The sequence below is a fragment of the Ictidomys tridecemlineatus genome, chromosome 11 (assembly GCF_052094955.1).
Source record: "Ictidomys tridecemlineatus isolate mIctTri1 chromosome 11, mIctTri1.hap1, whole genome shotgun sequence".
NCBI lineage: Eukaryota > Metazoa > Chordata > Mammalia > Rodentia > Sciuridae > Ictidomys > Ictidomys tridecemlineatus.
The window spans coordinates 64,828,934-64,845,705 of NC_135487.1; the positions used below are offsets into that span (position 1 = coordinate 64,828,934).

At 36.0% G+C, this 16,772-nt stretch overlaps 1 protein-coding gene across 2 annotated transcripts in view; it reads left to right on the forward strand.

Annotated features, from left to right (window-relative positions):
• Nucleotides 1–6,368: 6,368 nt before the first annotated feature.
• The window catches only part of Adgrl2 (adhesion G protein-coupled receptor L2), a 619,253-nt gene continuing 608,849 nt past the window's right edge, over nt 6,369–16,772 (forward strand). For both annotated transcript variants that reach the window (XM_078026550.1, XM_021732267.3), the window contains exon 1: nt 6,369–6,632. The gene's annotated coding sequence lies outside the window, so the exon portion shown is untranslated. The remainder of the gene's footprint in view (nt 6,633–16,772) is intronic.

Here is a 16,772-nt window from a genome sequence, read left to right on the forward strand (position 1 = left end):
GGTCTCTTAACCTCTACAGGCTGACCTGGGAATGTTTTCATAGCAGTTGAAAGTTTCCATAAGTGAGAACAGAAGCTGCAAAGCTGCTTGAAGCTTAGGTTTAGAGATGATACAATTCTGTCAAAACCAAAGGATAAGGAAACAGACTCCACTCATTTCTAGTAGAAGAATTGCTATAAATTCTGCAATCTGTCAAATCTCTTAATATAACTACTTTTCCCCTGCTACTTAGTAGACCCCAGAAAAAGGGAAATGAAACTCTTTTTTCATCATTGTATCCTCAGTCGATAGACACTGAATACACGTTTACAATACACATTAACTTTAAAAAGCCAGGTGCAGTGGTGCAAGCCTATAATCTCAGCTATTCAGGAGACTGAAACAGGAAGATTCCTCAAGCTCAGGAGTTCAGGGTCAGCCTAGGCAAAATAGCAAGATCCCATCTCACAAAAAAAAAAAAGAAGAAGAAATGAAATTAAATGAGTTAGTTAGTTAATTAATTAATTAATTGAAAAACAAAAATGCAATTCAGTTTGCAAATATCATCCTTTCTTGGTGAGCCTTCATTTTCTTGATGTATGTATCAGAATCTTTATATACTCATTATCTATAACATGTATTTCCAGATGGTGTAAAACTATTGCTTCAAATGAAATATCAAAATTAAGATGGGCAAAGTAAGACATGGCCAAAACCACTTTTTCTTGAAATTTTCATAGATTATAAATACTTTGTATAACTTTTTAAGGGCTAGTCACTTTATATTAAATCACCACAATGAATTCTTATTTTCTTTGGAAGAGTTGTGTTCCTACGTAAGTTAACTATATACTTTTTGAGTGGTAGCAGGTGTTATGTAGACCCACTTTTTTTTTCTTTTTAAGGTTCCGAGTTCTGGGAAATATCTTTTTTGCATAAATTACCTGGAATTTTTCAGGAATACCTTGAGAAACCAAAGTTGTAAAGAGAATTATTTTCTTCCCTACTGATCATCAAAGTAATATGCAAAATGCAAAGGATTCATTAATAAAAATATGTCTTTATTGTGAAACAATGCCATTGTCTAGAAAACCTCTAGTGCTTTACAAACAGAATATAGTAGGCTGTTGTTCTCCTTTAGACAGTGGAAACTGAAAGGTGTTTTGGTGGTAGAGATAAAAATTGAATTTAAAATCCCAGTGCCCAATCATTTGCACTAATGACTTCATTCCTAAAGCTCCATTCATTCTGCTGTGTTTCTACATGTACCACAAAGAATTCACACTACGTACCAGCATACTTCTTTTAGAGTCTCTTATATTTTTTACATCCTCCTTAATGTGAATTTCTTTCGGCACTGAACCTGAACATCTTCCAGAGCCTTATTGATCTAAGTACATCAACATGTTGTTTGTGCCGCTTGTCTGTCTGTTGCAGTTAGTCTAATAAGTCTATTGGACTATTCAATTCTGTGTTCAGTAGTCTGCCTAGGTTTTGTAGTCAGTACACCAGAGATGTGGAAACAAAGGAGTCATCTGAGATGCAGTTCAGTAAGAGCTCCTGGAGAAACTTCAGCTCTCTAAAGAATATAGTTCTCAAGAATAAAGATATCTTGGAATTAAAATATGATGAGGGGGCTATCTAAGACCCCTCCCCCAGGGACATAAAAACACAAGCCCAGTTCTTTTTAACTGAAGGGAAGGAATAAGAAAGCAAAGCTGGTTCAGTGTGGAATAAACAACATTGTTAATCGTTAGAAGTTTGTGTTTACATCAGACACTTAGAAGAGATGCAGGTGTTAGAGTTTTATTAGGCATCCAAGTCTGTGCAAGTCAAAAAATGAAAGAGGCCAAATTTGGTCATGTTAAGCCTTACACCTTGGTGCAGATCTGACAGTCTTAACCAATTAAGAGGGAATTCAACACAAAAATTGCCCATCAGAGGAATAATACACTGGGCAGAAAGGAAAGGGTCTTCTAAAGTGTTGGGCTCTCAATAGCTGGTCATTGTCTAAGGACTGCCTGATAAGATAAATTCTGAAGGGGCTATTAACTGACTCTGTCATGCAACTTCACTTCTTGCTGCAGAATCAAAAGTTTTTCTTGAATGCAAAGTCAGGGGACATAACTTCATGGCTCCTATGAAGCTTCAAGTAATTTAAAATATTTGAGAAAGAGCTGAATGCTTAATTAAACCACTATTTCCACCTCTATTGTGGCATTGTGGTGGGATGGTGCAAGGAGGCCTATAATCAAAAGGTAATTTGGAAGAATCCTAATGTATTCAGTCACTCTGTTAATCAGCATAATTTCTTAATCATTTGTGGTCTTGGTGCCCTTTTTGGAAGTTTTACTTGTCATTGTGTTTATGGGAAATTGACAGTTATTAATTGTTTTTGAGCTTGAACCAGTCCCTATTAGAATTCAAATTTATTTCCCACTACTGGGTCCAATATCTATGTAATCATTTATCTTATAGTGAATTTTACTGTAAGTGTAATATTTACAAGAAGTAATTTGTCATTCCTGGGTTAAGTATAGAAACTTCAATATTTTCTGGATAAATATGTCAAATAGCTAAAATTCAAATAGAAGAGAATGGAAAGCTTATGATATAGCATTTTATATTAGAGTTAGGAGGCATGCTATCTGTTATCATTATTGTTTTTATAAATATGATTTTCTCAATTATTAACTATCATTAGTATTAATTGCATTTATACTGGTAATCCATCTCACCAAGGAATTCAAAGTGCTGTATTTTTTTAAGTGCTAAATGAGTTCCAGGGCTCCAGCAGTGATTCCCATCCTGATGCGCTACACCCAAAGTCTCCAAGCACAATTAATTTTAATTCATATACGAATATGCCATACAGTGCTCTGGGTTAGAGAATGGAGTGACACCCCCTTGCAAGTAGTTTTGAAATATCTCCCTAAGGTCTTACATTTCTAATCTAATTGGCACTATATCCCTTTTTCTCACCAGGGACAGTACTCCTTGTCGTTTAAACCTTGTTATGCCTATGTGTTCCTGAACTAGGGGGCCCAGATGAATGCATACGTGAGGTGTACAAAGGTAGAAGAGGAGCAAAGGTCCAAGGCTTGTCCCTGGAGGTAAGAAACCTGTCATGCCTCTTCCCTTCAACCTGCTCCCCATTTCTTTCCCAACATTCCTGTGACATCTCTCCTGATTTTCTACTCATCCTTGCCTCTGTGCCCTGGGCATATGTGATGGATTGTCCCAGCCCACGTGCTCTATCCTGCTGGCCCTCCACCCCAGACTCTGCTCCTCATTCCTTCCTCTTCCCGACAGCTCCTACTCTGTCTTCAAGGATCATCTCAAGCATCATCTCATCTGTAAAGTCCTGTACTTTGGACTCCTTTTCTCTCTACCCTTTTCCTTGGTACAGTTGTCTAATATTAGAATTGATCTGTCTACATATTTGTTTCCATCATTTCTGCCCAAAAGGATGGACAAACACCATGTTTTTGTTTTTGTTTTTGTTTTTCCACATATGTAGCCTAGGTTCTTGCTAACAGAAGACTTGGTGCATTTTCAGCAAATGAATGAATGAACCTTTGTTCCTCACTGTGTATACCAGGGAGTCAGCACCTCCACCATCACTCTCTGAGGGTCTGCTGCAGGGTCTTTACCTATTGGCAGGCCCTAGTGCTCACAAGCACAGGAATAGCACTCTTCTCATTAGGATATTATCCCACACAGTTTTACCTACACCACCTGATTTTTCTCTACCTTAACTGAAATCTGATTTTCCTTGGCATGCCGACCTTCAGCTAGATACTAGAAAAATTGTCTCTGGTAGAATCATTAAAACTACTATGAACTCCTATCACTCTACATGTAAACATGTCAATATGCTAATCCTGCCAGTAGTATGCACATCAAAAAAGAGAATGGAGAGCCAGTAAAACATAAAAATGAACCCCTAATGGTGGCATTTCGGGGACTAGGAGAGGACAGATGGAAAGATATTTCTGGACCAGAGAGCTTCTGGGTGCCCTTCACGTTGTACCACGCGAGCCATTTCCTATTCTTGTGCAGAAGGTTGGATCTGCTGCCACAACATTCTCTAGCTCTCCTGAGAACAGTTTTGTCTTTTTTTTTTTTTCTATTTCTGTCTTTTATAAAAAGGTAGAGGCACCATTCCTTCTGGTTGTCAGGAACCAGGAAGGAGACTTCCTCATACAATGGCAAGAAAAAGCCAAGAAGGGACAGAGAGATCATCTTTTTTTTTACATCCAGTAGACACTGTAATAATCCTTCCCAATTCAGAGAGAGATGTTGAAGTTCAATGGTAACAGATTTGTAATAATTAGGACAACAGATTGCACTGATTAATTGTTTACCCAGGTGCTATGCTAAGCCCTTGCTTAGGTCATTTTGTTATCCCCATTTTACAAACAAATTGAGTAACTTGCTCACAGTCACAAAGCTGACAAATGACTAAGTCAAGTCAGCATTGGTGCCCAGAGAGTTTTGATTTACACCTTAAACAGACTTTCTAGAAAGTACCCATGGTATATGGAAGGGGCACCTAAGTATGCTAACATGTCAAAGTTAACAACCCAGGACTGCTGGTGCTGTTATTTCTAGCCTATAGATAGCAAGAAACATTGTATTTGTTTACTCCTTTTTATTTCACAAGGGTACGGAAGACAACATTTCAGAATCTAAATTTTACATAAAACAATTCATATAGAAGATGTAAAATATTTGCCCTTGTTTTTAATATCTTTTCTGCAAAAATGTATAAAGTATCTAAGATATGTAAAGGACATATCCAAAGTGTTTGGAGAGCTGTTTTAAAGGATATTATATAGTCCCTGACTTGAAAGACTTTGCAACCTGAAAAATAATATTAAGACCTCAATAGCATTACAGGGCTGACCTGTGTACAAACTGTGTCCAAATTGATATTAAAAAAATAAAAAAAACTGAGAACTCAACCATCTACTCAGAGAGCAGCCAGACTACTGGATGTCACAGACATAAAATAGCTATTGTCTTCACCCTTTTGCTTTCAAGCAATTGTTTCCTAAACACTGTTATAGTCACTAAGTCTGCTTACTTCAGAAATTCTGGATCGTCACTGAATTCCAAGGAAATGTGTTACCATTTTCCTTTAGATTTCTTTTAAAGTATCACTTCTGTCTATCAAGTCAGAGTTCCTGTAAGAGGAGTGTTTAAACTCTATCTTTTCTGACAGGATGTAGAGTCCCAACAGCAGTGAAAATCTAGCTGGATTCTTTGCTACTCTGCAAACATCACTCATGTGTTTATGCTGAGAGTTTTAATGCCATTTGTTGAAACATATTTAACCTATGTCATTTGGTTCACATCAAGTCAATGCTGGTTTCCACAAGGCTAGGATCAATTCAGTCAACCAGCTGGTTTGACTGATTTTTCTTTTCAATTGACCTAATTGTCTGGCTGTTTGGGCATCTGCAGACACCTCTACACAAAGAGAAGGCAGGTTTCACGTTAACTTACTTAAAGAGGGTCACTCTTTTCTTCTGAGATCTGCTGTGGGCTTACTGAGTAAATGTTGGCAAAAGTTATAATTATACCCTCCTCTTATTTCTCATTTTTAAAGTAAAAATACTAAAATATAACTATCCAGAAAAATTTTTATGATGCTCACTGTAGAAGTAAAAAAAAAAAATACTTTGTATTTAAAGATATACATGTATTATATTTTTTTCAAAAACAAGATTTATTTTCTTCTGAAATGCAAGAAAGAATATGAAAAAATAGCAAACTACTAAAGAGATTTAAAAAAAAAACTTCTTTTCAGTAGTACATGAGTCCTTTCAGATAATTAATCTTTAATAAATATGTAAGTATTATTTTCTATTTACATTGCAGTACGTATTATTAATTCTTTAAAAGTTAAAAAGGATCAATTTTCTTTAGAAGTACATACATCACTTAACAAATTGTCTATTTTCGTTCAATAACATCTATGCCATCCAAATCAAAGCATCTATCTCATTCAGAACTCAGTTTTATCCAAATGTGTTTACCTAGCAACTAATAAAATATTTTCAGTATACTGTCTGAAATCCTAATGAGAAAATAGGAAGAATCATAAAATGTTCATACAAATCAGATCAGATGGAGCATCAGCTAATCTGGGTGTATTTTTCCCTATGATTAACCAGTTCTTAATGACAACATTTCTTATCTTACAACTGTGACATGAAGAGGGAGCTGTAGCTCTTCTGAGACACAGTTCTGCAAGAACCAGCTTATCCACGCTCTCGGGTCTCGTGTCTGTTTCTCTTTCTCTCTCTCTCTCTCTCTCTCCTCTCTTGCGCTGTCCCTCATTCATTCACTCTTCCATCTTTTTGCCATTGTGCCAGCTCAATTTAAACCTATCTGCTCTGTATCTGTTCAAGTGGAGATAATCCATGCAAATCAGGAGCAGAGGCTTTCAGTGCTTGGTTCACAGAGAGGACTCAGCTTGAGGAGGTCACTCGTTCACAGCCGCTCCTCCCATTATATTTTTCCCCTTATTGCAGAACTGCTGTATGTACACAGTGACTGAAAGGACTCAATTTACTGCAACTGCTGCCTGGCTTTACTTACAACTTTTTGTTATAAAGGAACTTACCTCCATCTGTCTTTGCAAGGTAGGAAGTCTGATTCTTCTAAAGACGTGTGTAATGCCTCCACTGTCTGCTCATTATCAAATGTCACTTGAATGCTTTATATCGTTGCTGGCACTAAGGCACAAATGCTGAGATTCCAGGTGCCTAACGCTTTTGTTACTTAACCGTATAGGTACAATTGTTTAAGTGCTGGGTATTATAATGTTTATTTTCCCTGCAGCCAGCTTCAGTCTTACAATGCCAGAAAGATTATAGAGTGCCCACTCTTTAATCTAGAAATACAATTCTCTGTCAAGTTTTCCCTCTTAAAAAAAAATAATAATAATAACCTCTGTATGTTTTAACTTACCATATATCCTGACCAATAATAGCCAAATATAAAATTCGACCGAATTAAGATTTAAAAAAAAAAAAAATACAGGAACCTTCCTGCAGCATTTTCTGTGAAAAAGAACTAACTGTTGAAATGTTTTTTAACAACAGGAAAAAATGGATAGATTCTACTTCATTCTGCTGCAAAGCAAGAAGCTGAAGGCCTGATTGCTAACAGGCCTGTCAAGTAGATTTATTTTTCACAATTCATAAATTGTTACTAGGCTCTGCAGAAGTGTTACAATTAGTTAGGATTCCGTTGCTGTCATGATACATGCTATTATTTACTGTCTTGGAATTGAAATTGTATTATAAAAAAGTTCCATGTAATAAGGCTTAAGAAAAGCCCTTGTGCTTGTACAGTACTGTTTGAGATCATTATTTAAGAATGATTTCAATAGCCAAATGGTTGTTTGGATTAAAAATGCACGTAAGAAGCTAACAAGTTTGACGATATACCTGCTGATTTATGACAGCAATCCCTGGGCTTACGTTACTTCATATGTTTCCTTGAAGTTACTTGTAATAATATTTTAATAATTCCTTAGTCATTTCAATTTTAAAACACTCTAAAATGTCATAAAATTACAGATTCAAAAATCTCTTTGATTAGTACAAATATAATTAGAACATGCTAGTTATAATTTAGATTTCAATAAATGTCATATGTCTTTGAAAGCACTCCATAATAATACAATTTTGCATTTATTGGCTTATTTTTCTAAGATTTTGATATGCAGCTATGACAAGACTAGTTAATCTCTTGTATAAGGTAGAATTGAACATAAACAGTAAACAAAGTTGACAGTCCTGAAAAGAAGAAAAAATTATCCTCTGGTATACTGAATAGTTCTGATGGCATAAATCCTAGATTTCATCTTCTAGGTAGATACTTGTAGTTAGTGGAGTTCAAGGGAAAAAAATTTATTATCCACATAAAATATCTCACTGCTAAAAATGTGCATTTCTTTTTCCTTTTGATACAGAGTCTTCGACTGGGAAAAAAAATGCACTCTGATTTTTGAGTACAGTACAAGGCATGAAGCCTGTCATTGTTAGCATAAAGAAGACATCCACACAAGTATTACTGTGCAGAGGGTGATCTTTCTGTCTCTGGCATTTGTTAGGTTACTGTACATAGAATTTAACAGATAAATATGTTCTGCTTCGTGGCATTTTAGTGATCCTATTGGTATGCAGGCTACTCTGCTAGGATAGCAACGGGGAAAAAAAAAGAGATATATGTTTTATAGCAGTGGGTAATAAAAGCCCTTCACGGTGAGAGAAGAGGAATTTGACTTATTTCTTACACAGTAATTAGAATTTCTTTAAAACTCTTGGAAATACTGCATTGTAAAGTAAACTGAGGCTCCCCGTGAAGGGCTAATTGAATTTATCTATTTGAGTCATGTAGTAGTCCAGGAATATCTTCTTCCCAGACACTGTCACTGGAGGATTCCATTCAATCTTCAGCATTACAGGCAAAGAAAGGGATTCCTCACTAATGATGGAGGGTGATTCTTTCCTATTTAAAGCGAGTTGGAGAATAGCACTCTACAGGAAATCCTTACCAGATGGAAAGGTGTATGGGATTGTCTGGCTAGGAGAACTTGAGACCAGTGTGAAACTAAAGGATGCCCTTTCAGAACAAAGGGACGCCATGTAATACTCTGTCAGCAGGCAAGCCCAGGATAGATAGAAAAGTGGCCAAGAAGATCTTTAGGGGACGGAGAGTATGGAGACAACTAGGCATTCTCTTTTCGATCAAATTGCCAGGATTTGATAGGTATACAGGCAAGGCACTCCCCCCGGAATCTCAAACCATCATTTCACAGAGTATTTCAGAAGCACATATTTTATAGACACTCACATTTGTTTGCAAACCTCGGGAAACTCTCCAAAGACCTAACTGTGTGCCTTTAGTTACGTTTTACTATGCATCCTAAATAAAATGGCCACAGCCTTCCACTCCCGTGGGTTTCTTTTGATTCATCTGTAAAGTTGCCATTCGCCTAGTAACTCATTCAAGCAACTGTTCAAGATAAGTTACAGTTACTCCACTTTTGTGTGCCTTGCAGCGGAATCTATAGAACTGGTAAACCTTGTGGCTTTATATAATACCAGGTTGTTATTCCCACCTGGCTCTTTTCTGCTGGTTTTACTGAGTACAGTTAAAAAGATAAATTCTCATCTTAAAAGGATGCTATGGAGGGGGTTAATAAGTTGTCTGTAACTTCAGGAGGGTTCAGTGGGGCCATAGAAACTTGCAACCCAGCTTGAGAAAAATGATGTGCTTTGTCCACTGACATTCAATGCCTACCTCATCTATAGACATTCAGAATTTCTCAGGAAGGATTCTGTCACACCATATGTATTTTGTAAATCTTGGAAGTTATTGTTGCCTATGGACTGGCTATGACATTGACTGAAAACTCATCAGATACTTATTGCTTTATCTGTATTCATTTAAATCTGCACAATAATACTATGAGGTCAATGGGACCATCATCTGCATTTCATAGATAAAAACACTGAGGTACAGAGAAGTTAATTGAGTTAACCAAAGCTACACAGTTGTAGTAGAACTGGGATTTGAACCTATTTATTCTGTTACTGGCTTTGAAACATCACACAATAATGCCTTCCTGGATAATTAGCTCAGTTCACTAAGTATATAGTAAGGGCATTTCCCTCCCTCTCTCAGTAAAAAAGTATTTCATTTAACCATTTGTCATCTTGATTTAGAAATCTGATTCTGACTTTTCGACTCTTTTCATAGTTCTTGACCTCAGTCTGTGTATTAGCATGATAGCACCGTTTTTTAATATTGTTTCATTAAGGCATGTGGAGAACGATTACTCTTACAGAACATTTGTCTTTTACCTCAAGGAGTTAAAAACCAAATCAGATCTGTAATTGACTGACTTGTCTACTGACAGCCTTTGAAGCGCCACCCCCACCCACTTTTTTTTTCTTTCTGTCTAAAGAACAAGATTGACATCTCTTTATATGTTTGGAATTTTTCAGTGGTGTAAAGTGCTTGGTAATGATGGAAATTAACCTGAGGCTTTATCTAACTACTTTTCCCAGCAACTCCATTGAAGTTCTGATAACAATTAAAATTTTTGATGCAAACAACTGTTCACATCAGAAAAAAAATATTCTCTGTCTTGTACTTTCCTTCCAAATCTATTGGAAAGTAAATAGTGGTCCTCCGCCTTGCTTTTCACTGGTACTTCTGTATGAAAATATCCCTAGATGAAATACACCAGCACATTAGAAACGCAGATAAGGAAAACAAATGAAGTGACAGGCGTCTTTAAAATGGTCTGGTGTGAAACACTGAACATGGTTATCTGTCCTCTTGTCAGTAGGTTTTTTCTCCTTAAGGAGCAATGAGTAAGTAAAGGTCCATGCCAGGAAGTGTTTGTGACCTTACGTCTGTTTATTTGGGGAGCTTGAACTGCCTCCTGCTATTTTTCCACCCCCTGTGAGAAGATGAACTATTATACATGTAACCCATAGGAATCTGATTAAAGATCATGTTCATTTGACCTGTGGATATCAGATATCCAATGCAAACAAAAAAACCTGAACAGCATCAACACATAATCAAGTGGCAGAAATATGAGGGACATGGGTCAGTAGCAATTGAACAAGCTGCACATTTCTCCAGTAACAAATAAAAAAACAATTTTGATGCTATTCTGTGATACTAGTATTCTTTTTAGATCTCATTTGAAGTATCAGGCAGATGGACTGCCCTATATATCCCAAACCTCTATCTGCTGGCAGTCAGAAAGCCCAAGAACCTATCTTTATAGTTATTTTAATATATCAGTTTTGCCCGGATTAGCCAAGCTAGATGTCGACCATTGGCCCAGGAAAGGTTGGGAATTAATTTAAATTTGAGCTTGCCCTGCCATCATCTCTTGCTGAGTTCCTTAGCCTGTGAGAAATTCCTTTCAGATTTGATTTCTCCATTACTTGGTTGATATTTCCACCTTGAAAAAAAAGGGGTGGTGGGGATGAGAGGACACAGGATGGCGGGTAGTAGTTATGCCATGATATACACATGCCAAGGAGTTGAAACTGACTGAAAACCATTTGAAGAGCCGTTAAATTTCTCAGCCCATAATTAAATTCCCTATCTAGAAAGATGTCAATTTCTTGAAATTAAAAACAAAATCAAAAGATTTTTTCTCGCTGAGGAAGGTTTGCAAAAATATTCAGACAACTTAATTCTCAAATGTATTAGCAATCTGTTCAGAGTGACAGTTATCAATACATCCAAGCTAAAAAATAAAACTTCCTTAGCTAATAAGATCTACAGTTTAAAAGAAAAGCCAAAATTCATAGTAGCCTTAAGCCAGGATTGGCAAGTGTCTGTTGGTGTTATTGTTGTTGTTTTATATAGAGATATACCTGATAGGATACATGTATATCTATTGATCCTCTTCCAGACAAATTAATTAAGTACCTCTTGTATGATTGAGACCCCATTTCTGTTTATTTACCATGACTATGGTTCACACGACACAAGTCAGCCTCTAATTGTGTTTTTTCCTCATATTTCCTTGGTTGTTTTATGGTTCATATGCTTGAATCCCAAGTAGCTTATAAACTATGTGAGGATAAAAACCATACTCTCTGTCCTTTACAGACCTAGTCTCTGTGTTAAGATCAGAGCCTGGTTTTTTTTCTTTTTTATTAATGTTTGAATGCTTGATTGATTGATAATTTTTTTACATAGTTAGATTAGATTTTTTTTAAAAAAATTATTTCAAGAACAATGAGAGGAATACTTATGTATTTAAAATATTTTTTAAGACCTAGGTTAACTTCAACACTGGGCCTATGCTCCAATAGAATGTGAAAATTTATGTGTGCTCAATTTAAAAAAATTAAAAAAAATTAACGGAAAATAAATTTTTCCAACAGAAAAAAAAAAGATATATACTATGCTTTTTCATTTTAGAAGTTTTAAGGTGAGGCAACTGTGGAAAGAATTAAGTGAAAATGTAAGGGGGATGAGGAAAATGAAAGGACAAAGGGAGAATTCTAGAACGCAGAAGATAGTGGAGCGAGGGGAAGAGAGATACCTTGGGAGATGAAGAAAGAGAGTTTGGAAGATTTTAAAGATTTCAGACTCTGATAGTTCTTATTAAACATGGTTTACAGTTTTTTAACATCTATCATTAAATCTTTATAAACTTCAAGTGGATTAGAAATAATAATTAATCTTAAAGAGAAAGTATTCTTTGTTCTGAAGCCTGGCTCCCTGGAAAGGAATGCATTAAGAGGAGGTAGGACCCTAAGTAATGGTGAAAGGAAAGAGGACATTCAGGCAAAGTACAGAATGGTTGATCCTATGAGAAATTCCACAGAGTTTACAACCATGAATCAAGCTCTGAAAGGAATTTGACAAATTCAGTCTTACCCAGGCAGACATCCTCACCTAAGCAGGGTGGAAGATGGAGATGGTGGGAGGAATGGCCTTTGGGCAGCTTCAAAGGTATACTGATTGTCAATGTGCCCCTGGAAAAGGGCTGAAATGCATGAACAAGACATGACCTCAGAAAGCAGCACTGGCAGGAGCAAACCAGGATAAGTAGTGGGGGTACGCAAACCTGGGCCAGAAGCAAGCTTTCTTCACTCTCTGGGTACCAGGCCCATGGAAAACAAAGGGCTTCCAGTTTCTCAAAAGGCTTATGGTAGGTGAAGAGAGTAGAAATATGATTTTCCTGCCCACTGGGGTAATCAAACCTCAGACTACAGGCATGTTGTTTTCTCGGCTCTAAGTCATTTCATTTTTCTGCCTTTAACTATGGAGATATTAAAAGACTATTTGTAAGATCCTTTTGATTAGCAAAGTTAAAAACCATTGTGTACTGGCTACTGGGATTTTGTTGGATGGTACAACCTGAAGGTAACTGTGGATGCTTATTTCTAATTAATGAAAGAGATACCACCAGAGCATGATTTAGAGTTTCACATCTTTGCTTGGGGGTGGGAGCTTGGGGACAAAGGCATTTAAAATCATGTGAACTAAATTTGCAAAGGAAGCGTAAGGAAACACAAAAATACAATCTTCAGACACAGACCTGGGTGGGAATTCTAGTGTGGGGGAATGTTATTTAATATTTCTGAGTCTTGGGCTGGAGATGTGGCTCAAGCAGTAGCGCACTCACCTGGCATGGTTGCGGCCCGGGTTTGATTCTCAGCACCACATACAAAGATGTTGTTTCCGCCGATTACTAAAAAAAAATAAATATTAAAAATTCTCTCTCTCTCTCCTTCTCTCTCTCACTCTCTCTTTAAAAAAAAAAAACTTATGGTGGAGATCATATTATAATTTCAATTAAAATTAATATGTTCACCTAACTGTGCTTCTCTGATCTGATCCTAATTTAATTTCCTTAAGGTCTGATGCCTATGGACCAGCCTGTGGTAATTTCTACATTTTTAAAAATAGCATGGCTGTCCCTTTTCCTAGGCACTGGGATGACAGGTGCTGGAGCTAGAGCTGCTAAATTTCCTTTTCTGAGGTGGTCACTGTGGCCGTGATGAGCTTCCAGGGCCTGAGTTCAAAAGCCAGATTGACAACTTTTGAAAGAATTGACTACGGCTTAGCCAAATATAAAAGTCATTGTGAGAGGGCTCTTCTTTTAGCTTTCTGTGTGTGTGTAAGTTGAGCTCAGAGCACATGTCAGAAGAAAAGAAGCATCAGGACAGGGAAAACCAGGGGGACGTTGCACAGCTTTGTAGGATTTTTCTGATTTCTTTGGAAACTATGTAAATGAATTCCTTAAACACCGACTGCCATTGATTTTTTTCTGATGCTCATTGATCCCCTCGTCATTGCTTCATGTATGGGTTCTCCCAAAACATCTACTATTGATGTTTCACTCCCTCAAACTCTGTCCTCAATCTATTATAAGTATATCATTAAAATCTGTTTAATTTTCTATGAAAGATTATATTAAGTGCACTTTTAGTGTAATTATGTCGATAGTGGAAGATAAACATGTATTAGGCAGTGCAAAATGCTGATTATCTGTCAGGATAAATCTGTTTATTTCGGATATAGTAGTCTGACAACCCCCTGATGCTAATCATGAAAGTACATGCTTGTGTCAGGTACTGTTTGGTGAGGTTCTGACAGTGAAATGCCCTCAATGACTTCCTGGTGTGACACAATCTATCATATATACATGCACATAGGAAATATGTAATACAATGCAGATTGTGGATCCTATGTTTTTATATACATGTGACATACTTATAGTCTGACATCTTTGTCAATATCTTGTTCACATGAACAGCTCTGTAAGATGGGATGGTGGGAGAGAAGGGGAGGGTGGGTTTTAGGACTAGGCTGCACTTTAGATTGGTCTCAGGACTAGGTTTGTCCTAAGTAATGTCAATGCGGAACCATTTATATAATCTTACAGAAAAAGAAAAGAACCAGTGAAAAAAGGGAAATCCAGAGGGCTGGGGCCAGTACAACATGTTCATCTACTTCTCCATGCAAACATGTTTATTTTATTCTTTTAACTCTTTTCCTTGAGATAGTAGTTTCTAAATATACTCTAGAAACACTGCTGACTGCCAGCTGCTATTGGGCACCAAGTTCCTCTTTAATGAGATAAAACAGTATCAGAAAGTCAACATGCCACATGCGCCGGGGGGATGAATTTCACCAGGTTTCTGCATGGCAGAAAAATGCTTCAAAATGAAAATGAATTGAATATTCAGGCACAGTTTGCCAACTCCTCTGAAAAATAATTTTATCTGACTTTATTACATTGTGATCATTTCCTGGATGCCATAAAATGCTGAGTAGAATAATAAAAATTGATATGTATATTGACATTTCAGTTTTCTGAATAGAAGCTGAGAAAATATAAACAGCATTTGATTTTTGCAACTCTTCTGACCAACCATTCATATGCCGACGAATTCACTTACTCTCAAATACCTCACTCGGCCTTAATATAAATGTCTTCTGAAATAATTTCTCGCCAGTAGATTATGCACGTCTTTAGTTTGATTCAGAATTTACATGTGTAGTTTGCATAATTTTGCATCAGAGTGTCTGCTTTAAATTAGGTAAAGGTCACTGTCATTCATAATCAAGACGAAGGTGGATTAAAGGTCACAATTCAATAATAATAATAAAAAAAAAGCCTGATTAGATGTAGAGGTTTGTTCTTGTGATTCAATATCATTGGATAAGTGGGAATCATGAGTCAACAAATTAACCTCAGTATAATGGGTGACTCGCAAAGATTATAATAAAAAATCCTGTTCACACTTTTTTTTTTTTTTTAAGATGTTTGTCTCTAGGTAGCACTGACAGTTTCTTCAGTTAATACTTTTACCACTGGGTGTCTTTTATAATGTCATATGGTTTTAGGAATGACATAAGTGACAATTTTATCTCCAAAATAAAGTAGTAAGTTATAATGAATTAATAATAGACAGATGTGGATTAGTAAGTCCCTAAGGATCATTGGTTACTTTTACCATTTTTTTTCCCTAAGGTAGTTTCTAGTTCTTCCGTTCTTTAAAGGATGAAGCTGTCACAGCAAATTTCTTTTCATACTTAACCATTTTATACCTCTCATGGACACTTCTGAGCTCCTATAAACCCTTCAGAATTTTGACATCTCCTCAGTATTTTTGTCTGTGATTAGAATGCATATGTCTAAAATAAATGTAGCTAGTAACAGAAAATTAGGCTTTTTCCATTTTCCTCATTTTTAAAGATATGTTTGACAATGATTTGAATAAATAGAAAACAATTGAAAGTAAACAAATATCAGTATATATTTATTTTGTCCATAAATCAATTTGAATACCTGAAGGAAGATAATTATTACACCTTTAATTTGTGTTTGGAGATTGAGTGTAAGTACCAACATATTAACATCAATACTTATTGTAGCCATTATTATACTGTTAATATCAAAATGTGAAGATTCTGGTTTCCTCGTCTTCTGATATTTCTTTTTTTCTATACAAATGTTTTTTCTAAAGAAAGAATCTTACTTACTCCTTTTAGTTGTTTGTTCAATGTTTGCTGAAATCGTAGCATAGGATCAACTACCCACTCCTCAACAACAACAAAAAAAGGTACACAAAGAGGCATCACCTTCTTAAAATAGATTGTTTATTTTTCTAAAGAAAAATCAAACATTTTAAAAGGAACTATAAAGGTTAAATGGTTTAAGTGGATTATAATTAGTTAATTTTGTTAAACATATACTGGATCAATTTTACATTATTTTAATTACCTTTTGGAGTAAATGGTTTGGTGAACAAATTCACTTGATGTTCAGGATCAAACAAAATTACCTTTCCTCTGGGTAGGCTTAAGTTTCACAAATGATTTAGAAATGACCTCCTTTGCTTTCATCTAAAAATATCTTTGGATTTAGAAAATGATTAAAGTTGGATATATTGTGTTTTAAGCCAATCATATTTTATCATTTTCATAGCTTATTCTTTCTTTAAAGTGAAAAATAATGAAACTCCACTAAACAGATGTTCCCTCTTTAAGGAGACTCTTGGAATTCATGCAGTATCATGGCATTTGTGAAACTGATTCAAATTTTATTTCTGCCAGAAGACATATATTGTATTCTGGTAAGTTTATTAAATTTTTTTTCTGACAAGACATAGGGATGAAAGCTAGGTGATCATTAAACATCATGGCCAAATCAGAGGCATTCTGATTTATGTTTCTACAGTGTGTGTGTGTGTGTGTGTGCGCCTGTACTCATA